The sequence below is a fragment of the Thermobia domestica genome, chromosome 2, assembly GCF_964235325.1.
Source record: "Thermobia domestica chromosome 2, izTheDome1.hap1.1, whole genome shotgun sequence".
Classification (NCBI taxonomy): domain Eukaryota; kingdom Metazoa; phylum Arthropoda; class Insecta; order Zygentoma; family Lepismatidae; genus Thermobia; species Thermobia domestica.
Genome location: NC_137455.1, coordinates 152,024,469 through 152,051,819, shown reverse-complemented (window position 1 = coordinate 152,051,819; position 27,351 = coordinate 152,024,469). Strand labels below are relative to the sequence as shown.

The following is a 27,351-nucleotide window of genomic DNA, read 5'->3' as shown; positions in this document are numbered from 1 at the left end:
ACAAGGAAGGAAGTGGGAGTGCAATTGCCCATCTGAGTTTGAGAATTAAATATATTTTAATTTATGCATAAATTGAAGTTATAGTGGCAAGAATTGCAGACCTAAAATCCTATATATGATATGATACAAAAACTTATGAGTGAATCTAACCCTTTATTCTATTCATACAAGAAAAAGGAAGCATCCTCTTGGCCTTCCTAACTTCCTTGATTAATTATTCCCCCGTTTTGATTTTCTTTAATTCAAATATTTCCTTCTTTTAAAAATAACTAAACGATATATTTTTTCCTTTATTATAATAACTAAAGTCCTGTCATGTTGATATCCGCGCACGTTGGTGTGGAACACCAGTTTCTCTTATCAACTCCTCTTAGTTTTGGTGCTACTGACGACGGCCCACTTGAATCACAACTGACAACGGTCGATAAAGTATGATAGGCGAAATGAAAGAAAGTAACGTCCAGAAAAAGAAACAGAAAAGTAGAAAGGACGAAAGAAAAAAACAAAAGGACGCAGTTCTTACGTGGAATGAAATTTGACAAATACAGTATTATTTGTGAACAAAGAGCATAAGAAAATGGAAAGTCAATTGCATTCTTAGAAATGGTAAGAAGGATTGTACGTGGAATGCGAAAAACTAATAAATTTATTTCGGGGAAGGGGGGGGACTTGAGCCCGATAGCCTCCTAAATACGCCACTGAAGACAATTCTGCTCCTCTGATCCTTCACAGCATTGTTTTTCAACTTAATAAATATTTTGAACATCGCTTATATATATATATATATATGAGAACGGTCTTACTCGTCCCCCCCCCCCAATGTTGAAGACAGATTTGGGCCGATGCGTCCTACCCTTATGCCGTGTAAGCTAAAGGATATGGTAATGATAAGAATGAATGAAAAATAGTGTAATGAAGAAAATGGGAGGAAGAAGAACCCCGAGAAACCTCAGACACACTGTGTTTGTCCACCACAAAATCCACTTCGCGCGAGGAAATTCTGAAGTTCAGGAAACACAAATATAACATCAATTTATAATTTTTATTGTGAAGATCCGAGAAAGTAGCTGCACAGAGACTGACTTATATACTTGTTTCTCTTTGACAAAATTACAACTGAAGTCATCAGAGTAGATTGTAATTAATTTCTTGATTGTGACACTGTCATCCAAAGTGTTTACTCTGAGAATTGCTTGAAAAGTCAAGTAAATATATCTCATTTCTGTACACCGAGAATCCACCTGAGATACGATCTTGTGTACGATTACATCAAAAAGCCAATATTTTAAATTGTTCTTCTCTGATTTCTTCTCGGAGTGGTTCAGTATCAAATGCGGGATTCAATTTCTTACATTGATATGATCTAGATTTTATCTTCAAACGTCCGGAAGAATTAATGGTTGTAACTTAGAGAAATGTAACCTACCCGTTTCTTCTGCCATAGGTTTTATAGTCTTAAATCGTACACAGGGCTCCCTTGTGGCTATGTAGATAGCGTACGCGCCTTTGGTATGGGAGACCCGGGTTCGATTACCGGCGGAAACTCATGTGTATCGGAAACTATGTTAAGTTGTAGGCCCAAGGCTCATAGTATTCTGCTGAATGGGATGCTTAACTCAAATCCACTCCAATTCGCATCTTGTTTCAGAAATGCTATGGAGGGATTGCCGACCCTTGTATTTTAATAATCTCTGTGGGACAGATTTGATTTTCAGTCTTGTCGTCCCGTTCAGCATCGAGGCTATATGAGACGTGGACCTACAATTTAACGTGGAATCCGAACCAAATAAGCTCCCGCCAAGAATAGAACCTGGGTCCCTACGCTAACCGCTCATCCACTAGGGAGCTCTTTGTGTGGACTTGAAAATACCCCAGTAACTATACATAAGTCACTAAATTTTTGTATTACCAATAGACTAAATTTTTCTACTTTCACCAAAGGTGTTTAAAAGATCGCTAAATCCAGATTTTTAAATCTAATTTTAATTTGATCTCTAGAAAGGATATGAAATATATATATATATATATATATATATATATATATATATATATATATATATATATATATATATATATATATATATATATATATATATATATATATATATATATATATATCGCGTATCGCGCCCCCTCTGGAAGGTTTGGGTCCCCATTTATCGGGATTCCTATACCCCCCTTATTGTTAGTCCTGATGATATGCCTAGATTTAACGTTGGCTACATAGTCGAACACAAACAAATTGTGTTATGGGGGGCGCGGTGGCTCAGTGGTAGAGCGTTCACCTCTGGTGCTTGGGGTCCCGGGTTCGATCCCAGCCCCCGCCAAGTGAACTTTGTGGTGGACAAACACCGTGCTCGTGGGTTTTCTCGGGGTTCTCCCGTTTCCTCCCACTTTCTTCATTCCACCATTTCACTCATCTCTCATTATCACCGTCTCCTTTAGCCTAACCGGCATAACCGTGGGACGTAAAACTTAAAGATTTCATTTCATTTCATTTACAAACAAATTGTGGGCAATATCAATTTTGAAAATGCACTTGGAGAGTTTCTAAGCAAACAAATTATTATATTGAGTGCTTGAACTCACCTTGAATAAATTTAACTGTGGCGTTAACAGCCGATAGCGTAGTAACCCAATAATATGCTTGGGACAATTCGTATTGTATGCATTCTGTTTATAATATAATAGATTTGATCATTATAATATGCTCATCTGGCAACCCTTAGCTTATAAGTCGATTTTGTATAAGTCTTCACGATTGTGGTATAAGATAAGCTAGAGAGAACAATACCGTGGCAAACAACACCAAAATGGAGTCATGGCAAACAACACGTAATAGCAATTTGATATTTTACATGGTTTAGGAGATGTGATAATGAATGTTAATGTTGTCAATACTGCTAAAAGTCGTGAAATTAGGAGAATATGTAGTAATCGCGACTCCCAAAAACTGTTGGTCAAGTGTCAAAAGTACGAAAACAAACAACGATCGTTTTAAAAATTTCTCGCAACTACGTCATTTTAAGAAGTATTGCCAACTGTAACAAGTATAGTGTAATGTCCAAGAGGTCGGGCACCCAAAAATATAACCTCAGTGCAGAAAGGGGACAATCACTCCAGCAAATAACAAAAACATTCATTTTTAACAGTTATAAATTCATCAAAATTAAAATATAAGAACAAACAAATTATCTCATTGCGTTAGAGCATGTACGATTTATTGAACTTTTACATCATGTCTCTCCGGTCTTCATAAAATAACCAACTTTTTTTTTTTTTTTTTTTTACATATATTGAGTAAACGTTAATGTTATTTTAAATGGTTACCTCGTTCAAATCCTCAAATATTTGATTTGATTGCTTTCTATTAATTACTTTTAGTTTCTTGCTTGATATTCATAAATACTTTCTTTCTGTATGCTTTTTACTAGACTATCCAGTTATTTGATGATAATACAAACATAGTTCGGTGTTTTCCGTTTGGCAGATTTGTCAATTGGCAGATTTGGTAATTGGCAGATTTGGTAATTGGCGGATTTGGTCATTGGCAGATTTGGTCATTGGCAGATTTGGTAATTGGCAGATTTGTCAATTGGCTGATTTGTCCATTTTTACGATTGGCGCATTTGGTCATTTTCGCGTTTGGCAGATTTGGTAATTGGCAGATTTGGCAATTGGCGGATTTGTCAATTGGCAGATTTGTCCATTCTCGTCATTGGCGCATTTAGTCATTTTCGCGTTTGGCAGATTTGGTAATTGGCAGATTTGGTCATTGGCAGATTTGGTAATTGGCAGATTTGGTCATTGGCAGATTTGGTAATTGGCAGATTTGTCCATTGGCTGATTTGTCCATTTTCACAATTGGCGCATTTGGTCATTTTCGCGTTTGGCGCATTTGGTAATTGGCAGATTTGGTAATTGGCGGATTTGTCATTTGGCGGATTTGTCCGGGTCCCAAATATCCTAGTTACGCCCGTTACGCCAATGTTCATCACACAAATTGGACTTCTATCTCTTTTTCTCTGTAGTACTTTTCAAATAACATACTAAACCTTAGATGTTGATGGCATATATGGTAGTAATCATAGTTTTCATAATTGTTTCTTTGAGTGCGGTTAATAACAAGTGAGTTTCGTTTCTCATTGTGAAACTACAATAGGCATCCAAACTACGTGAATTCAATATTAAAACCGGAAATAGTAGATGTATATCCGGTTGCAATGCGATAAGGTCAGATATAGAATCTAGTTCTTGGACGCTGAATCCAACAGTTTCTCGCTACCTATGACCGATTTCTTTTTTCATTATGGCAATCTTTATTGAAACTGGAAATCATAGTTTTTCACCTCCTCCGGTCAGAGGCGGTTTTAGGATTTTAATTTTGGGTAGGCCCGCTCCCTTGCTTATAGATACATATACGCATTTGGTTGATTAATGACAGTGATCCCCGGATACAGCTCACAGGCCATTTTATACTGGATATCTAACAACAAAAACAATGGAAAGGATTTGGGAAGGCATTGGCCAGGGCTGTTTAGCAGGTATCATCCCGGCATTTGCCTGGTAGGACTGAGGGAAACCCTCGAAAACTCCAGTCAGGATGATCGGCAGCGGGAATCGAATCTACTACCTCCCGAATGCGAAGACACTTGAGCTACTTCGCTCGGTATGATTGATGCCAGGGGCGAATCCAGGACCGACCTCTGGGGGGGGGGGGCGGTGGGTTGTCATACTGCTACTTTTAAGGGCTCCAAACTTTGGGATGGGTTTTATTTATATATATAAAATAAGAAAGTTTCCTCTTCTGGGGGGGGGCAATTGCCCCCCCCCCTGGAATCGCCCCTGGTTGATGCTATTTGTTAAGTAATTGTCTACCATTAATACAAATAGTGGGAAATATATTTACTCTTTAATATGTCTTTTAGCGTTTATATATTTTTCAAAATTTTTGGGTAGGCCCATGTCTACCCAGCCTACCCGCTAAAGCCGCCACTGCCTCCGGGTTGAATAGGGGGATAAAAGTGAAGTTAAAAATTTCACGGGATGTTGGATCTATTTAAAAAGCCATTGGTTACATTTAATGGCCTGATAGCTGCAATAGCTTGAAATTAGTTTCGATGGGATGAACAGTACGTTAAGTAGAAAATCGCTTCTCGCTATGACTTACCAAAACTTGATTCCTAACTTTTGACTTTCTCCATCAGTGGTTCCCAAACTTTTTTGACTAACGACACTTTATTGAATGTGATACACTTACTTGATTTTTACTACTAATAAAATAATATAAATTATAGTAATGTAAGACTACAAGTTTCTATAAAATAGTGTCTTTATGTAGTACTAGACGTTGTTGCTTTCGCTCGAGGCGTTAACAAGTGGAATCTGTCTAATTTATGTTAAATGCGTAATTAATAAATCCCTCATGATTTTTTAAGTTCTAAAATTTCCCGACACACTCTATGAGACTACGCGATGCATCAGTGTATACCTTGGCCAAAATTAATGGTGTTCCAGAAAGTAGCTCTTGAGATTTGTTATCTCCCGGAAAAACACACAGACATGGATGTTTCCCTTAAAACAAGCTACCTTGTTCCGGAACCGTACAGTACTACATGCATAATCATCATTTTACATATTTTAGGCGAATACAAGGGATTTTAAATTGAATAATAACACGAATTCCCTGCTTTCAGTCGACATTTAATTTTATTTATTTTTTCTGGATATTGTTTTGGTCTGCTCATATTGATCCTAGATATTTGAAAGTATCCACTTTGTCGAAAATATTATTTGATATTCTGACGTACCATATCCATAATATTCAATATTACGGTTACGGCGAACTTCCATGCATTTATTTCTAAACCCATGTCCCTATAGGCGTTTAAGGAAACATCTTGATTTCTTTCTATTGCAGTCATATCATCCCCTGTCACATTTATATCATTAGTATAAGCTATATAATCTGGTGAGTGCCTTTCAGCTCTAGGCCCTGGTTGCTGTTTTTATTTTTCTTATAGCGTATTCTAGAACTAAATTTAATTCAATGGAGATAATGAATCTACTTGTTTCAGGGCATTCTCGATGTGAAAGCTCGTGGGTAAATATTTCCTATACGAACTTTACTTATGGATTAATTTAAACACGTCTTAATTAATCTAAGTAGCTTTTTCGATAAGTATGTTGTACGCCCTCCTAACAGAGTCGCAGGTAAGGGCACCGATATCTCTAACTTTGAAGGGGTCCATTCAGATGTCTGTTTGGTTGCAAAACGTATATATGAGGATTTTAAGGCAAATTGAATTCAAATTATGCCAAATATTGTATATTCATAAATACAGTGCGGGGGCGGGAGCTTTGACAGATCCGGGCCCCCTGCCCCCCAGGATCGGCACCCTTGGTCATAGGCATGGGCAGACCTGTCTGCTGGGGAGTGGGCAGACCTTTTGGTCGGTTTCGCACTGTGGAAAAGGCCTACTTCCTAGACGAGTGTGGAGGTAATATGAATCTCATTTTTGACCATTTTCTTATTTTGTTTTATTTACTACAACTCGCCTTCTTTCATTTTAGGAATAAAAATGATCATGAAGCCAGGAATAAAAGTTGGGGGGACAACGCCCCCCCACAGTCTGTACATGGTCGTAGGTTTTTCTGTAATCAATAATTAATTTTATCGGAGTATTGTATTCTTAATTCTTTTCGAGTATTTGACGAATGGTAAGGTAAATATCTGGTCGATAGTTGATCGATTTCTCTAGTCATATGTATATGTTAAATACAAGGATCTTGTATTTTACAAGATCCTTGGTTAAATATAAATTATTAAGACATATATTATTAAAATATTATATATCATTAAAACAAGTAATGAAATGTACCGTAACTGTAGGGTCAACTGCAGGACAAAAGATAATTCTGACAATCACCCAATCATGTTTTCTACGTACGCAAGCCCATAAACTAGAAACTTCAATTATCATAAATATATATTGGTTGGAAACACTGTACGGAAATGTAGCAGAACTTTCGCGTACCTTACCGAAAGGTACGATGATATTTCCATAAATAAACTGAACATCCAACGATCCAACCTAGCATTTATCGAGCGACCTTGACCTAACTGGAGCGGGCTGGAAAAGACAATCACTTTTTACGTTGGGTGAAGATACTTATCTACAGGTTTTGTTTTTAAAAAAGGTAAATATTTTAACTGTCTGGAATGAGAGCACTACTTGCATATCGTATTGGAAATAGTATAAACATTACAATCAGGAAGAGTATATTATTTAGTAATGATTGAAAATAGTCATTTGAATACAAAAAATGGTTTAAGTTTAGAGATGCCCCTCCGTTTTTATAAAAATTAGGAAAATTTAGGGAGAACTTAGGTAAGAAATTATGATTTAGAGTTCTTATGTGAGGTTAAAGTGTGTAAGTTTGGCAGTAAAGTTACGTTGAATAGGAGAAAAGATGTGTAGAAGTGGGCATACTTTGCAATACGCGGAAGGCTTCGATGATTCATGGTAGCATGGTAGTCTTATAGGATGGCGAATCAGTGCGTTGAATATGATATTTCCGTATTGAGTTTTACGGAATTATAGAAGGATAATGAGAGGATCTATTAAATTTTTATGGGAACCACGGATTACTGAATTTAAGTGATAATTGAAGCTTTTAGGAGAACCAAGACTAGTCACTTCTAATTTTACCGGGTAACGTACGGTAACCTAAAACCTTGTAATGTTTTAACTGCTTTTTTGTGGATTTGAAGCTCGAGGGATACGGTACCTCTAAAGTTAAGCCGGATATTATACATGAAGCTGCATCAGTTCCCGAAGGAGCAGGACGCTCGTACTTTTAGGGATTATTCATTGAGTATGTACGAACTTACAAAGGGGGTAACAAAACGACTTTTATTTACTTACCGACTGAAAGAACGTACCTGTACTTTATATCTGCATGTGTAGTGCCCTTGTACTTTATCTATGACTGTGTGTGGGGGTGAGGGAGAATTTAACGCATATCGCATGTCTTGTGCACATGGATACTTCTTACTATTGCACTACGTAGAAAATTTATGGTATTTCATGTAGAAGTGGTAATAGAACACAGAAGAAACGCAGATCAGGGGGTTCTCATGTATACCTGATCAGTGCCTCAAAGGTTTAAACTTATCAATGACGATTAATTTACTAACTTCCTTTTTATAATTTGGACAGTTTTTATGTAAACTACTTTTTTATGATGTGTAGATTAACTAGAATGTGATCCGATGATGTAATTGATTTCATAGTTTGAGTAGTAATATAATTCACAATTGCCAGTTGGCAAATGTGTAGGTTAAGTTTTAAGAACGTCTTTCGAAATGTTGAAAAATTTTAACTTTCACTATTTTTTTCTTCTGGTCCTCTAAAATATTTGCGTTAGGAGACATGATAATACTTTCACTTAGCATAGACTAAGTTATAGTGCGCCAATAGAAATAATTCTTGAAAAATTAGAATTCTTTTATGATTCGCGTATGAATACAGGGTCCGGAAGTATGCCATAAATACTACAGTGTAGAAAACAAACCAACGTGTGTTAGCTGGCTACTAGAAAGCACGAATGCTATCTAAATCAGAACATGGCGAAGCTGGTAGGCTCAGGCGGGGATGCGTCCGCAGGGAGCAGTGGGTAGACTGGGTGAAAAACCTTAAAAACTTTAGGGGGAGGTATGGAAGATTGACCTATCAGCCTTTTCCTCCCACTACACAGGGTTTGCCCAAGTGGGCCCAGCCCGAAAAAAACCCTGTGGGTTTTTTCAGGTTGGACCCATATGAAAAAAACCCAGCACGGTTTTTAAGCTATTTGTTAGTATATTATTGGGGTTCACTCGAGCAGACGGTTCTACAGAAAACAAAATTTATAAGTAAAATACGATGTGAAACCCTTTTCGTAAAAGAAGAAAAGTGTGAATATAAATAATTTCTGTTATTGGATATCATATTGAAGTACATTTTGAATGGTAGTGAACGTATTCTAAATGTAACAATTTACTGAAGCGGAAGGCGGAGGAATACAAGAATGCGAAGAAGTTGGAAATAAATGACGGGAATGTTCTCTTAATGTTAGTAGTGGATATAATGCAAATATACAGTTTCATTACGAAAAATTGTGTTTTAAAGAGCGTCATATAAAATTTATGCACCGTCATGGTATGTTGAAACGTAATATGAATCGTGCAAAGTGTGGAAAAGAAGTAAAAATTCAGAACAGACGAATTTCTCCTCGTAGCGGGTAAGTGTGTTTGAATGTACAAATTATTTCGGATACTATCCACTTATTCTCGTTGATGTGTATGCTCCCATTTCTGACGTGCCTGCTCCCTACGGACGCACCACCTCGCTCCGCTGGGGCCCCCTGTTGCGCCCTGCTCTGAATCGGTTAGATGACATTCGCGCTTTTGTGGCCACCTAACACAAGTTGGTTTGTGGTTTATGCACTAGCTCTACATTTACAGCATGTTCTGCATAAAGAAACCGGAAAATGTAATAACTGAAAATTGGGTAGAACCGTCTGCTCGAGTAGTGCCTATTATTGGTACAACTAAGGTGATCACATTGAAAGTGATTTTTATCAGTTTTTAAACTTTCCTTGGGCGAAGTAGAGGCTTTCACGTTAAGGTATACATAGGGCTGTGCGATATCGACATTCGATATTTTTCTGATATCGATATCGAATAGATATATCGATATCGACAATATTGAATATCGATATCGACATCAAATATCGATATCGACAACATCCAATATTGATATCGACAACATCAAATATGGATATTCAACATATTGATTGGTCTTAAATATTCATGTTGATGGGGGCCGCGGTGGCTCGGTGGTAGAGCGTTTACCTCTGGTGCTTGGGGTTCCGGGTTCGATCCCAGCCCCCGCCAAGTGAACTTTGTGGTGGACAAACGCCGTGTGCGTGGGTTTTCTCGGGGTTCTCCCGTTTCCTCCCACTTTCTTCATTCCACCATTTCATTCATTTCTCATAAACACCGTCTCCTTTAGCCTAACCGGCATAATCGTGGGACGTAAAACTGAAAGATTTCATTTCATTTCATTCATGTTGATATAAACAATCTGGTCTCAAAACGTTTCAATGGGGGATATCTCAGAATACTTCCCTGGTTCGATCCCAGCTCGCGCCTTGTGGACTTTGTGGTGGACAAACACCGTGCTCGTGGGTTTTCGCGGGGTTCTCCCGTTTCCTCCCACTTTCTTCATTCCACCATTTCACTCATTTCTCATAATCACCGTCTCCTTTAGCCTAACCGGCATAACTGTGGGACGTGAAACTTAAAATTTCATTTTTTTTTCAGAATACTTGTTAGTCACAGAAAACAGACTTGTGTTCCTTCTAATCCAGCACTCCTTTCTCCGAAAAAGTTAATAAAAATATTCATTGAATTGTCTTTCTCAGTTATCATATTGGTCATCATTGCGGAAATAATGAGAGTGAAACACGGTGACATAGAATATGCGTGTTTTATTTGTGTGTAGGTGTTTATTTCATGTATATGCATTTGTGAATGTGCACGTTTGGCGGTATGCGTTTGAGAGAGAGAGAGTTCTTTCTATAGCATAACACGTGCGTGTGTTGTATTTTAAGCTCACGCACAAACAATGCTTGATCCAGATATGGACGATAGAGGGCGTGGTGGCTCAGTGGTAGAGCGTTCACCTTTGGTGCATGAGGTCCCGGGTTGAAACCTTGCTCTTGCGGTTTCCTCGGGGTTCTCCCGTTTCCTCCCACTTTCTTCATTTCACAAATTTCATTCATTTCTCATTATCACTGTCTCCTTTAGCCTAACCGGCATAATTGTTGGACGTAAATCTCAAAAATTCCATTTTATTTCAGATATGGACGAATAACGTACCCGATCAACAAAAGCAAAATCGGGAAATCCCCGTTTCTCTTTTGTGCTAATCATTTGATGCCTCACTGCAACAGGAAATCGATGCATATCTTTCAATGCCATCTACAGACAGTGGTGCTATTCAGCCGGTTCGCTAGAACCGATTGTTAATATATTTCGAGTTTGTTATAACCAGGCATAACAGTAAATTTTATTCAGTTATACCCAAGAACGAGCAAGTTGCAGTTTGTTTAGCTTTGTTCTTAGAAATTCTTACAGCTACAGGGTTAGATATATGATCTCTCAGAATAAGGTATAAGCGATTTTTTCTTAATTTTTGAAATGGACTGGTTAGATATCAAGAATGACTGGGATCACATGAGTGCAGTGGTGAGGGTTATTTACATTTGAAACGCATACATACCATTATCAATAATTGTTGATCCATTGCTGGGTTAAGGTGTTTCCAATACTTCTTGACAAACATATATTTTGGATAATTCGTTTCCAAGATATTCGCAGTGCTACCTAATTTCGTCACACCACCTTATATTGGGTTGCTGTGTAGGTCTCTACTTGTCACTTGTGGCATGCAGTGAAAAATTTGCCTTTGTCTATCTTGTATGATTTGCTTCCTAAGAGAGAGAGAGAGAGAGAGAGGCGTAAATAAGGGCCCCGCAGACCCCCGCATTGCGGGGGGCCCAGACCATCACGGGGCCCCCAAATTGTGATGTAGGACGTAGAAAAGTGGCTCCATTCCACGTTGTCTGCGGGGTGGTTCCCAAACCCTTAGTTACGCCACTGGAGAGAGGTATCTTTCTATGTATCCATCTACTATCTCTCTCTCATATATATATAACCAGTTACCAAAAATTAGAATAGCACCACTGCCTACAGATATGGAAGAAAACCTCCTTCACTGGAAGAAATCTCATGACAGTGAATTTCCAAAATTAGCTCTTCTGGCTCGTAAGTATTTGTGTACGTACCAGTGTTCTATCGGAAAGAGTATTTAGTTGTGGATGCAATATCGTAACTGATGCTCATACTTCAGTTACAGTTAGTGCAGAACATGCGATACAACTAATTTTTTTCCCATGAACAAAAGAGCTCGTTCCTAAATAGCAGTGTCATGAACTTCAATGCATCATACATTTCTAGTTGAATACTCAGTGTTAATAGGCATATTTCTAAACAAGACAGTTATTGTTCATTTTTCTTTGTATTGTCTGATGTGTGTGTTTGTGTTCTTCTAAGTTAATCCGTTGGCTTACAAATTTAACACTTGGACTCTATTTTAGTATCCAATTAAAAAAAAGCAAGCGATCTATCGAGATCTCTTTCATGTTATTATTAAATTGATAATCTTTTTGTATTAAAGAGCTTTAGGCAAAGACGTGACATCTCCCACATAAACTTAAGAGGTTTCTTCTTATTGGTTTTGTGCAAACTCATATCTAAAAGTGTTGATGTTTTCATTAAATTTAGGCTAAAGCTTACGTCTTATACTATTATTCAGTTCTGCTTATGAAATCAATTTAGAAAGGTTCTAAGTCATTCCTAATAACAGTGCACCTAATAATGCATATTCTAATACTTAAGCAAATCCAAAGAAATAGGGAAGTGTTAATACTACCTAAACAGAATATGTAGGTCTGTGTAGTGAAATGACAGAATGGAGGCTTTTGTTTGTTTTAGTAGGGTGAGTTATGTTGCTCAACTTACATCTAGTAACCACATACAAATAAATGGAAAATTACTACTTTGCACAAAAAAACTAGTAAATTCTTGTTTCCCTGTCTGTTTAGATTTAAACAAATATTAGCACTGGCATTTGATTCTACACTCGCAATGGCAATACAGCACAAACATTAATATGTAGTGAGCATATCAAGTTGACTCGGTTAAGGAATGCAGCCATGTTAATGATGAGAAATATTTTGGAGGCATAGCTTTCCAGCTCTGCACTGGTTTTGGCTTTATCTTCGAAAGGAACATCATTTGTGCCCAATACAATTTTTGCACAAAGTTTGGTTTGATTCGGTGAAGTGTAGCCGATAGTAAATAACAATATTTAGGTGGATTAAGTAGACGTAGAAACATCCCTACCCCACCGCCGCAGATTTGGACTATCTTCAAAAGGAACCAAATTTTTTTAACCCATACTAATCCTCTGTAAATTGGGCTTCATTCTGTTAAGAAATGAAGTCAAAAGAGGAAATTAAATATTAACATGGAATGTTGGGAAGCATAGTCCCCAAGCCTTACATTAATTTGACTCATGAAACGGGGCGCTTTTCTGCCTCATACGAGTATCGTGCAGTTTGGTTTCATTCGGTTAAGAAATGCAAACGCAGCTACTATCGCGAGCCAAAAAGGGACCCGCCGCAATTTTTTCGAAGAAGTGTGAAACACCAATATCGAATATCGATATCGACGATATCGGATATCGACATATCGCACAGCCCTAGATATACAACAACATTCAACGTAAGACCTTTATAAAGTTATGAATGCACGAAATGAATTTAAAAAACTAACCTGAGCTTGAGATAGTTATAGAACAAATTAATGTACGGATTATGCTTATAGCCTATTTGAAGTAAAATAAATAATTTTATTCTTTAGAAAATACTTTCCGTGAATAGTGTGCTCGTTCACTCGGCGACACCGAGGGACGTTATCACTCATACGTTTGACTGGTTTAAGGTCATAGGTGCCGGTACTAATAATACATATGTGAATAAATTAGTAAAACTATTAGTATTATTTCTTACCTTTGATGTAAAATACAAGTTTCTTCAACTAAAATTTGGTTTTCCAACAATAACAATTTAGTTCAGTCATTAGTTGCCACTCTTCAAATAAGCATTCTGTAGAACAAACACCAGCAATAACGTAAACATTCTTGTCAAATTTAAGAAGCTTAATGCTCGGGGTTCCGAAGACTATGTAACGCTTACTATTTCAAGTGCTGAGTTCAAATTTCCGTACTAGTGGAAGTTTTGACTACACATCGTGAAAGAAGTGATCGGTAAATTCCCGAATTAAGCAGAAAGATCGGAAATTAATACTTCAACAATAAAACTATTTATTTTACGCTGGAAGATGTTAATTTCATATAACACATTTTGAAACATTTATTTATTTCATACAACATGAATTGTATCTGTGTTTTAAATTAATAGACCCCTTTTGGTATTCATATTTGGCGAACGTCAGACAGGCGTCTGGATTACTTGATCTACGTTTGTTCGTTTGTATGCCGAGCTCCTTCATGGCTATGCGGTTAGTGTACGCGTCTTTGGCGTGGGACCCGAGTTTGCTTCCCGGAGGGAGCTCATGTGGTTCGGATTCCACGTTAATCAGTAGGTCCCGTCTTATATAGCCTCGCTGCTGAAAGGGACGTTAAACACAAAATCAACTCAACTCGTTTGTCTGCCCCTACCACACACACTACAGGGCACAACTTTCGACCTTTTATGTTAAAATATTCAGAGTACAAGCATGAGACACACTAAATTTCTTGTATAGATTTTGGCGGCATATCAACGTAAAATATCAAAATGGCGTCCATTTTCTCAAAACAACGAGTATCTACGCTACGAAGCACAATTTTCAGTCTTTTAAGATTAAGTTTTGACGGCGGAAGCACGAGATATGCTAAATTTGCTGTATATATTTTCCCGGCGATCGAATTTAAAATTTCAAAATGGCGGCCATTTTTTCAAAACAGCAGTGAGATGAAAACATTTGCAAGTTGTGACAATGACAAACTTGAAATGTCAATCACATTTTAACACTTTTATCCCAAAGACATTGAAATGTTTCGAAAATCCGATTAAACCCGAAAAAACCCATATGGGCCCAGGTGGGTTGGGCTTTTTCAAAAAAGCCAGGGTTTTTTTCCAACCTTGCTGCTACATGGTAGTGAAACAGATATTTTCTCCGAAATCAAGTGTTGCCAAGAAATTCAAGCTAGCTGACAATTCTCGGCTAGAGGGGTGAGTATTTTTCTCTGTCACTTGAGAAAAGTTTTGGCGAAAAATAAAAATAGCGTAGAAACTCCGAATGGTTTGTGTTGTTTTGTTATTTGAAACTTTGAGTGGGGAAAATCTTCCTTCTTCCTTTGGAGAGGAATGAACCATATGCAGGAATATTGGTTTATGTATTCGTTTTCCCCTTCCCTATTTTGGAGTGTGCATTCTTTTAAAGTTATAAACATGAATACATCTATTGAAAAAGAAGGATGGAATTTTAATCTGTACAAAATACTCTTGAATTCTAATCAAATAATAATACCTGAAATGTATGATGTAGAAGTATCTAACTTTCTCATTAACATAAAAGATAAGGCAACAAAAGATCAAAAATTTATAAATAGTTTAATTATATTTTGCATTTTATTACATTATATTTAATTACTTTATTACATAGTTACATTACATCGATTATTTTTATAAAATTCTACACCAGAATATAGGTCGTCCTAATTAATCTTCTTTAAATGATTTTCGTCGTGACACCAGAACATTGCTATAGTATTAAATTTTCTTCTTTCTCTCCCTTATTCGATAAAGATAAGAAAAATGCCTAGTGCTATGTTCAGGCCATGGTTGACGGAAAGCTAATCTGAAAATGAAAGAGTAAAAGAAGAGAATTCCATCCAGCTGCTCGTGTTAGTGTTGGCAAAAATAGGTAAGAGAAGAAGAAGAAGAGCGTTAAGTGCGTTCTGGAGAAGTTGTATTATAACGAATACGACGAAGGGTATGACAAGAAGAGAAAAATAATTATAATTGATATATGTTATTAAAGAGAATACATTTTATTTTAGTGCTAAAATATTAGCAGATCACCGCGTAGGGAATCTTCAGACTTTGTAGCAGTTCTGTTAGCGATAGTCAAGGGTGCATCCAAAAAGGGCTCCACCGGATTCAGACCAAGAACCTAAGAACTTCGTACTTCTTTTTAATAATGTACCGTACTTGTGTTTTGTCTATACCAGTGGCACGTTTACGAGAGGCCCACTCGATCCAGACCTCATCCAGTCTTTCGATTTCGAACTCTTCAACAAAAATGTCTGGATGCGCGCTTGACACAATACCTAATAACATTATTATTTTATAGTTTTTTGTAACACTATAAATCTAAAGTCGTCTTAAGTCTTGGGAATTATTTTTGGTATTTTTGAATGACTAAAAGAGAGTAACTTTTTTCTTTATTTTATGGTACCATTCTAATGGTAATAGTGATAAATGAAACAAATTAAACAACCAGAATAATCGTCCAAATATGGAACTTAGTCCGAAGAAACAAGCAATCGCTATATAATTGTAGTAATGTAGCGCCAGCGGAAATTCTTGTTTTCGCTGTCACCTCATTATGTATTTAATTTCAGAGAGCTATGTAGTCATACTATAGTTGTTCGACGTGACAATTATTAAAATTTCAATTTGGAGAAATTAATACCAACTGATTTTTCGTTGAAAGGATAAAAACATTCTAAGACCTCGGGATTGAAACAAGGAATGTCACAAAGCTTAAAAAAAAACTTATGATGATAGTAAGGTGACAGTAAGTAATATGCTAATAAGTGAATGCAGTTATAGCTCGCGACAAAACATAACCAATTTTTTCCTCGAAGGTCAAGATCTAAGGGTTTACTTGTCCCTACCATAAATCCTTCATTGTAACTAGATTCCGGCGTTGCCGCTCCAACTCAGGTAGAACTGTATAAAGCTCTCAGTATGGCTAACCCCATTACGGTTATCATAGTAGCCCGAGCCCGTGGAGACCTCTAAACACATTACCCCACAGAAATGAGTGCCATAAGTCCAGGCCTTGTAAAGGCTGTTGCGCCAGGAATTTAGTTATCATTATTATTATTGCTAATAATAATATGTAATATTAGTAATAGGCTTAATAAAGATTCTGTCTGTTTATCTGCTCTGCCTGTAAGTATATTATTTCTAACTTTAAGATATAGTTATACAGGTCAATATATAATTGATCACTTTCTTTCTAATGTGATTCGTCACGTATATAAAAACTGGACAAACTACAAATTAGAATACTATACACAGGAAATTAATAATGATAGCTTTATTACTCAGATATTAACCTGCATTCATTAATACATATGAGGATTTAGGTACTTAATAGAATGCTTTTTAATAATTTCTTTTTTTTAAAGAAAGTTCTAAATTGTCATTATAGATAGATGGCTTGTCGAATAATAATATTTATAAAAGACTAACATTAGTGCATTACGCTAACTCCTAATAGTAAATCACGTTGATGCTCATTGCAATAATATAATTTAGATTTGAGCATTTATATTTATGTATCCGTAAGTTCGTTGGTCGGGTACCTAAAAAAAAGAAAGAAAAAAGTGAATGCAAACAGTTAGAGCTCTTAAGTATTGACTTTAACCTATAATTAGTGCTTGAACTTTTCGGGTAAACTGTACCCGCCCGATACCCATTGCGTTTGGTTTACTCGATCCTTAGACCTGATAAACTCGTTTGACCCGTGTTTGGCCTGTTTGGACCGTTTGAACCGATAGACTCGTTATGAGTTCGTACATGATAATTAGAACAATTTGTGTTATGATAATAAAGTGAAACAACACGTCATTTACAATAATGACAGACTAAGCTTGTTTTCATAAAAACGGGATTATCAGGTCATCCCTATTAATACGGTTCAATCGGGCAAACCCGATTCATACGGGTAAAAATACAATATCGGTCTAACGTGCGGTCCAGTTTCTATTCTATTTTCCGAGCATTACCGTAAATGCACAGTAGCCCGAAATGGCTCGGACGTAAAAACTATCATATTATTATTATTATTATTATTATTATTATATTCATAGGAGAGAAAATTACTTGTTGAATGACCTGTACGTATTTTATCCCTATTTTAAATGGTTATTCTGGTTTTATGTATCTGCTTATTGGTTTGCAACAGTCAGATAAAAATAGTTGGAGACTTTATTGTTTACCCTGGCGACAGGGAGAGCAGCTAAGCTTTTGTAATACCGGCAACACCCAACTGGTTGACAAACCGCACATGGCCGCTAACAACCATATGACAGATTTACTGCTGATAAGAAAACTTGGTTTAGCTTTGAAAACCACTATAGTTATGTAGCCACTATGAAATTCCATTATGCGTGATAAATTTTGCCTTGATATTTAGGATGTTCTTCGATCTCTCCTTTGGAATGGATGTGTTATTAACGTATTTTAATGAGTAACAATATATTGATGGGCTTGTGAACAGTTAAAGAGAGTGTATGCTTTTAAAAAAAATAACAGTGAATTTAACTCTAATCCTTGACTGATCTCAATTCCAAGCAATATGGATAGTTCTTAAATTTCAAATGGAACATACAAGCACAGACTCATACATAAAACATGTTTCATGAAAATCAGAAAACTTTACAGAAATTGTTAATTAGTTAAGTTTGAGACTAGCGTCGCTTTCAGCTGAAAGGCTATATGAAATGTGAATGTACAGCTTAGTGTAGGATTCGAAGATGAGCTCGCGCCGTGTATCCCACGTAGGAGGCGTGTACGCTATTTATGTACCGACGAGAGAGCTCACACAAGCACACACATTTCTCATATTGAGAGATGCATTTATTTTCTTACTTTTCACCGAGTTTAATCACACCATCAACAGAGGATTGGTAGATCTTAAATATTTATACACCGATTTTAATAATACCGGTAATAATAATAATATGGTAAATTTTACGTCATGGAACAAAAAGACATACACGAGATGAGATGAAACAAAATTTTCGTGACGAGATACATTACGACCGATTCCATTTCAAATAGTCCAGGCAAACCATAATTGGTCCCCATCATAGTCTCAGATTTCATTTTTTTTTTCTTTTTAAATATAGGATCTACATGCGATATTATTAGACCCATATGTTTTCTTTTTGCTGAAAAATTTTTTTCTTCGATATACAGCCTTCCAAAATGGCTGCCCTCTCGGATTGCTCGAAAAACTGAAAAATATGTCAAATTAAAAGTTTTATTGTAGAGAAACGAGTGTACTTAGTAACAAAATCGCAATAGCAGAAAGAGTATAAAGTTGTATGTTTCGGTGGAGGGCCAAAATTCGTATATTGGTCCAATAGGAATTGCGCAATTCACTTGCAATTTTGCCAACTTTGGTGAAATTTTTGCTACCTTCAAACATTTTTTTTTTTCTGTCCCCACGAGCAATGTCAACCATCTGCTTCTAGCATCGAAATCTACTCCATAAAGTCTCTTGAAAATGTAAAGGACTTATGTTTCTGATTATTACATTCCACGTTATAGCATGATGAAAAGCTGAAAATTTCATTAAGACGCTGTGTTGCGGCTGCAGCCCCTAACATTCGCAGTTAATTATTGAAATTTCGATTTTTGTACTTGAAATGTAAATATTTCCTATAGGCATTTAGGTTCTATACACAAGGCGATTTTAAAGGGAGTATGAAAAATTTGAGAGTTGAATCCTGACATCAAATCCAGTAGAAAAGTTCCTATAAACATGAATCGAATTCCTCTTCATTTTTGAGTTAAAGGGTTTCCAACTCAGGACCCAAAATCTTCTCGCGACAATGGAAAATAAAATATAAATTTCGCGTTAAATGAGAACTATGTGTTCGATGTGTTCAGTTTTTAACGAAATATTCATTCCTTGTATCATAGAAAAAGCCATATTTGATTGACGTCCTATTTGTTGTACGCGTACATGAAGAAAATGACTATACAGGTTTCCTTTTACCTCACTTTTGGCATTACCTAAAGTAATCTATAATTGGAACACGTTGCAGTACCACAAATCGTTCACCTACTAATATTCATCAATCTTTCCTACAATATTTCGAGTGAAACACACAGTCACTTCCTAAGAATATGGGGAGGGCACTAAGCCAATCGGTTATTTTGTAGAGAAAAATACTTCAAGTGGTTTTTCTTTATAGCACCAAGCTAACAGAACATATAGGCCTAAGTGAGTTCCGAGTGGATAAAGGAACTACAGGTGTATATCAGATTTATCAAAGTACTTACAAATTACCAAATACTCGACACCGGATTTGAAAATTTTACATGGTACTACTTCAGATAACGAAAGAAATGTATTTGAAGCGTGTTTCATAAGGACAAAACATGAATGCTAAACACCGACAAACGGTTGGCTCGTTTAAACTAAGGTGGTTTAAACTATGGTTTAAACCAGCTGTTAAAAAAAAGGGTTTAAACCAAAAAACTAAAAATGTTCGTAAAAGTGTTTTTGTAAAATCGTGATGAACATATTTGTGGGTTATCACGTGTCACTTTCGCATATTATTGGTATTATATTCAGACCTAAATTCCCCATTAATTACTCAGAGATTACATTACAAAAGCAACTTTTTTTTTATATAAGTTAATGAATGTTTCTTTTGTGATTTTTTTTATAGTTTGTTATTATTGTTATGCAATTGCAATCAAAGAAAAATTCTAAATATTGTTTCGTTTTAAATAATATTTACTATTGATAACATACATCGAAATACCGTACTTTTTTGGGAGGGTCATACAAACCTCACGAGAGGCATTTACTGAAATCAGAAGTATCTTTGGTATCTGTTTATGTATAAATGGGTCAGAGCCAAAGTGGACTCAAATAATTCTTATCTTTATTCACTTTTCTTACTGATATAATCAACTCGTTGTATTTTTTTTTTTTTTTTTAACTTGGACTAATAAAAGTCGTAGTGAACTAACTTCGACCTAGTTTTTCTGTACTCTGCAGTATTTTGAAATCGTCCGTATGTAATTCTGTATAATGGTTTCACTTGTTTAACTTGATATTTTTGTCCTTCTCAAATGACTCTTTGCAGTTAGATACTTATATTAAAAGTATGTAAAGAACAGTACAACGTATTAGGAGTCCTTCGTGAATGAGTCGGCAGACGTATCGCATTTGTGGCCAATTAGTCCCGGTTTCGAGTTCAAATGGAGGACAATTTCTCTCGGATGTAAGCCGAGAAGCGGTTTGGATTCCGCTTTAAGCTTATGTGACCCCTTCCAGCATAACCTGGTTGTTGTATAATAACACCAAGGTGAAATAAACTTATTTCTGTCCATATGTGATATAAATACATAGGACAAATTATTATTTAAAAAAAAAAAAAAAAAAAAAAAAGGTTTAAACCCAAAAACTCGGATAAAAACCATGGTTTTTGCCAACCCTGCCGATAAAGGATATCTTCATAAGAATTGGGACAGTATTGTTACCAATCATAGCAGTAAAATAAAACCACAGAATTTAGAATGTTTTAAAAATATATGCATAATACTCTCCTAATTGCATGAATTTGTGTTGTACATATGGTTACAAAAATAGAAAAATAGTTTAACCTGTCTACTTGATCACAGTGATTTAAATAAATTGTCTGTTGAGTGATTAAGAAGAATATATCGGAAGGGAAACTATCTGAAGATTGAGTGGTCAAAAGGACTTAAGCAGTGTGTGCCCCTGAGAATGAATGATCAAGTGTTTCACTCGAAATATTGGAGGACACATTGATGAGGAACATTGTTACTAGTGACTTGAAGTAATATAATCTACCATACACTGAACTGGACTTCTAACTGTATCTTACCGAATGTAAACTTGTGAAAGAAATACTCCTAGTGCCTAAACCAGCGTTTCCCAACCGGTGTGCCGCGGCACACTGGTGTGCCGTGAATGGGCCGCTGGTGTGCCGCGAGAAATCGAAACAAAATTATTAATTTTATAGCAATCAAATTGCAAAACTTAGAGAAAAATGTATTTCACATTACTATGAACCTCTACTATGAATCTACAATTTTAAGTTTCATATACTGAGAAAAATCCGTTCTCCAGACAGCGATATATTGTACAAATATACGGAAACCTCTTGCTTACTACAGGAATCAGTACGAGGCATACGCTATCCTTATGCTATATATGCACTGCCTAGATGCATCCTAGATGCTATATATGCCTTAGATGTTACATCATGCCGTTGCAGACTATTTCGTAACTTGAAAATTTAAAATATCATTCAATCCTTTCAAAAAAATTACCTACATTTGTGTTTTAAAAATAAGAGATATTTGTTTGTTTGTTCGTTATTTAGTGACCTTTCTTCTTAGTAAAAAGGTTGGATACAGTTTTTAAAAAGAAAGCGTATTTCTAAAAACCTGAGTCCAATTTTTCATTGCATTTGTTTTCTATTTTTAAATTTGAATGAAAAATAAGCATAATTATTTACCACGGGGGAAAACCAGTGATCGAGCTTTCTTATCTGTGAGGAGATCAACAATAACAGAAAAAATACCACTGTGTTTTATATTTACAAATAATAATATCTATAAGTGTGCCGCGAGAATCCAAGTAACACCCGTAGTGTGCCGCAAGTTGAAAAAGGTTGGGAAACGCTGGCCTAAACCCTCTATCTTGCTAGCTTGCCTTATCTCACTTCGGGATACACAGTTTGCCCTGGTTCACGAATCATTCCTCGTCGTGTAAGCGCATCTAATAAAAATGAAAAAAAAAAAAAATGCTAATATAAGAGTTTTAACGCATTGCGCGACAAAGTTTGCGAAATACAGTCCTTGAGCAGACCTAACAGAAGTGCACGAATTATGGTGCACAATATTGAAGAAAGAAAGAAAAACAATCTGCTAGTTAGTTCAATCAATTGTATGGCAGATTTATAGAAAGGTTCTCGAAACTGTTAATGTTATATTCACCTGAAAATAAAGAAATGTCCAAAATAAAAATATAACTACTCCAGCCTACTTTTCTGTGCTATAACACAGAATTCTCCTCCTGCCAGCAGGAACAATAATTACAGTATTTAGGGAGAGAAATGACTGTCTTGAAAGAGTCTGTGGCTTGTGGATTGATTTCTAACCATAAAATTCCATAGTTATCAATTGATATCTAAGCATTTATAGTATTTAAAATATGAGAATATCAAATCTTCGATTTACCGTCCCACGATTAAGCTCTTTTGGGTAAAATGGATGGATAACTAATGAAAGAATTAGTAGAATGAAAATGTAGAATAAAAAGGAGAAACCACGGACGCTATGTTGTTCAACACAAACTCACGTGGCCTGTGATCGAACTAGGGACCTTCCCCATCAAAAGTGATCGCTCTATCACGGAGTCATCGTGTCGTATCTAGCCATTTATTTATTTTTTTAAATTGGAGTATTCCGCCGCGCGATTATGGCCTGCAAGTAAAGACGAATGATTAAGTAAATTCTAACATTGTTTAATTTAATTCAGCGAGAATGTGGGAGGAAACTGGAGAATCTCGAGAAAACTACGGACACGGTGTTATCCATTCGCTTGGCCCGGGATCGAAGTAGGAACGTGTCACACCAGAGGATGGGAAATATACCCCTTTGTGGAAATTGAAAACTAATCAAATTGCATAAAATACAAAACAAAGGGAGCGTTCGGTGGTGTTCTGGACAAGTCCTCCCAATCACTTTTTTTTTTTTTTTTTTAAATGTTGTTTTTCCTGTTTCGGAACATTGTTGCTGCGGATGTTTGAGATCGCGATTTCAGTTCTGAAATTCAACATGTCCGTAGTTCCGGAATTTTTCTATTCCTGAGTTACGAAATTCCGAGCTTCCGAAATTTCCGATGAAGTTCTGGGATTCCTGAGCGACCAAAGTATTAATTCGATTCCGGAATGAAGATTTCCATTCCGGAGTCTGGAAACCCTACTCAGAATTTTAATGCTTATGGACGAGTACTAAAATGTTTTACCTTATATTGATAAATTGAATAACAGTTGTGCTTCTTGTCTCTTTCTTTGTGCTTGTTTTGATTGAAGATAAGAATTACGACATTACAATAAGCACAGTCGCATCGAGCTTATTTCTATAAAACAATCTGACATGTTTTCATAGCAACTTTTTACTCAGATATTCGAGCATTAGATGCTAATCAATTCCATCTTCACTTTTTCAAAATAGATCAGAAGTGAAACAACATAATAATATCTTTATATCATTTTTAGAGAACACAAAGTACTACTAGTAGGGTTGTTTTGTTTAAAATAAATGATTAAAACTTGTTTTAAACAATTGATTTTATTTAAAACAAATTTTATACACATTTTAAACATTTTGTTTTAAATACTATATTTTTAAGACTTGTTTTAAACATATGTTTATTTTTATTTTATTTTGTTTTTGTACAAAAAATCTGCCAGAGAAAGAAAATAGTTAAAAAGTGCTTCCAGGCCCGTAGCCAGGGAGGGGCTAGAGGGGGCACAGCACTCCTAAATTATTTTTTTTTGCCCCTCTAAAAACACGCTGAAGAGAATTTTCAAACTGACACAAAACCAGTGAAATTCTTGCTATTATAATTACCAAATTAAATTCAACTTTGCGAATTCTACCCATTTATGTGTAAAATTGTTTCCTTGCTAGATGCACCAAACATCTTCAACTGCCTTTACCAATTTCAAAAATTTGAAACATGCCATCAGGCTTTGAAAAAACCCGAGTATTTAAAAAAAAAACAACCCACCTGGGCCCATATGGTTTTTTTCGGGTTTAATTGGGTTTTTTCGTACTATTTCAATGTCTTTAGGGTAAAATTGTTAAAATATAATTTACATTTCAGGATTGTCATTGTCACAAATTGGAACAACTTTCTATTCACTGCTGTTTTGAAAAATGGCCGCCATTTTGAAATTTTACATTGGATCGCCGCCAAAATAAATACAGCTAATTTAGAGTCTCTTGTGCTTCTACTCGAAACGTTTCAACTTAAAAGACCGAAAATTGCACTTTAGCGTGGATACCAGCTTTTTTTTTTTTTTAGGCACCATTTGGAATTTTACGTTGGTAGGCCGCCAAAATCCATACAGGATGTCTCGTGCTTGTAACCTGAAATTTTCAACTTAAAAGACCGAAAGTTGTATCCTGTAGAGTGTGTGGTACTGGCGGACAAACGAACAAATGTAGATCGATTCATCCCAGAAGCCTCAGTGACGTTTGGCAAATATGAATATAAAATATATTAATTTAAAACAGACATAATTCATATTTTATAAAATAAAGATTTCAAAATGTCTTATATGAAATAAATATTTTTCAACGTAAAATAAATGGTTTTATTGCTGAAGTTCACTTCCGATACTGTGTTCAGTTACGAGAATTTTCCAAGCACTTGTTGCAAGATGGTTTTTCTCCGAAAATTAATTTAAAACAATTAACAAAGATATAATTTATATTTTATAAAGTAAACTAGCCTTTGGCTAGCTAGGAGCTCCGCCTCTAGTTACCTGCATTTGCTCGGCCTACGGCCCTCGCATCCTTATGTAAGTGAATTTCGTGCATTTGCTCTTTATATTTCCTGAATTTGAGCTGCTGGGGGCTTTGCCCCCACACCCTTGCACCTCTTAAATCCACAATTCTACGGAATTCCAAGTTTCTTTTCGTATTTCAACTATTTAAAAGATAAGATTTTGTATCCCAAGGAAACGCCCATTTAAATAACATGAGAATTCCTTCATCCCTTAAAAATATTCATTTTTGGCAACTTTTCTGTCGGTTAGTCCTGGAATGCTACAACCATGCAAAATTTCATCATTCTAATCTTGCCAGAAGTGCCTAAACATTTTGGGGTGCAGAAAATGTCCCATATAAATATAACATGGGAAAGATTTTTCAGTTCTCCATAAAACCACACTAAAGTTTGATTTTTTAAATTTTTATTTATTTTTTTAATTTAACTTTATTTATTTATTTGCGATTTACTTAGATAACTAACGAAAACGTACAAGTATGCCGAATTTCAAGTTTGTATTCCAATTCCAAGTACCTAAAATATGATGTAACTCCAAAAAGGACTATTTAAATAGCATGGGGAATTTCTTCATCTCCCCTTTAGACCTCCTAAAAATTAAAAATATTCACTTTAGACAATTTTTCTGTCGGGTAGTCCCGCAAAACTACAATCATGCCAAATTTCAACTTTGTGTCAACCGGAAGTACCCGTTTAATTTATGTCAGTTCATATAGTTTTATATATAGTTAGGGTGTTTCAAAATGTCAAATTAAATTAAATGTCTTCCAGAGTAAAATAAATAGTTTTATTGTTGAAGTGCTCACTTCCAGTGCTTTGTGCGTTCAATTGCGGGAATTTCATGAGCACTTATTTCACGACGATTTTTTCCGAAAAATGCAGCTTCCTTTACTATAGAGGGGGGCCGCGGTGGCTCAGTGGTAGAGCGTTCACCTCTGGTGCTTGGGGTCCTGAGTTCGATCCCAGCCCCCGCCAAGTGAACTTTGTGGTGGACAAACACCGTGTGCGTGGGTTTCTCCCGTTTCCTCCCACTTTCTTCATTCTACCATTTCATTTATTACTCATCATCACCGTCTCCTTTAGCCTAACCGGCATAACCGTGGGACGTAAAACTCAAAGATTTCATTTCATTTTTTCCTTTACTATAGATAGAAACTCCACTAGTACGAAGTTTGAATTCAGCACTTGAAATAGTAGTCCAGTCCCTGTCCATAAGACCCGTAGGGATTTTGAGGTGGACTAAGTTTCTCTTCAGATCCAAGTAAAACACGTCTCAGTGATCGAAAATGCCATATTTACCTAAAACACGAATATCTCATCATTAAATGAAGCTAGAAACTTCATTCTTGTACCGAATTCAGGATAATGAACACTGTAATCAAGAAACATTCGTAACGTCGAAACATAGTGCCGCTATTTTTAAATATGGTGGCAGGTTTTTCGAAATTTCGATTTTTTTCGTACTCTATTATCATTTATTCGAAGATAACTATGAAACTCTAAGAGATTCCATAAACATACCTCAAATAAACGGGATAGAGCATAATGAGAGCTTTCCAACGGTACCAATATCTTTTCTCTATCTTTAAATTTGACGGAGTTATTGAAATTTTAGTAGCTCAAGGTGTTTGGCTTCAGATTAAGTTAAGAAAAGTTAAGCGCTAAAGCAAAAGCAAAACTATCCATGATTTTAATGCTGATGAATTACTCTAAGATCTTACAGTGAGATTTCTAGGTAAAAGTGCAAATGGTTAATAATAATAATAATAATAATAATAAATCGTGGTTGCTAAAATAATAATTCAACAATTTCAGTAGAAAAAAGCAATATAATTAAAAGTGATATAAAGTTAGTACACTAATACAAATAATAATAAAAGCACCATATTTATAATATAACAAAGCTTTATGAAATTACTTGGTTTTGGTTTTTTTTACAATCCTGCGATGAAATATTTTGATCGGTCTTGTTGAGGGCAACTAATTAAATGTTATTAATAGGTTCGTTGCATATTTTGTCTACATGGATTGAGTTACAGTTCGTAACGTTACCGATTATTACAAATCATTTTGCACTTACAGAAGGT

At 35.8% G+C, this 27,351-nt stretch overlaps 1 protein-coding gene across 3 annotated transcripts in view; it reads left to right on the top strand.

The window, feature by feature from the left end:
• Positions 1–7,045: 7,045 nt before the first annotated feature.
• LOC145676476 (protein lethal(2)essential for life-like) overlaps positions 7,046–27,351 on the top strand; it is a 62,178-nt gene continuing 41,872 nt past the window's right edge. The window contains exon 1 of one of the 3 annotated variants that reach the window (XM_081747287.1): positions 7,046–7,200. The gene's annotated coding sequence lies outside the window, so the exon portion shown is untranslated. Of the gene's footprint in view, positions 7,201–7,367; positions 7,392–27,351 lie in introns of those variants that run through there. The other 2 variants (XM_081747282.1, XM_081747292.1) reach the window with 2 other exon arrangements.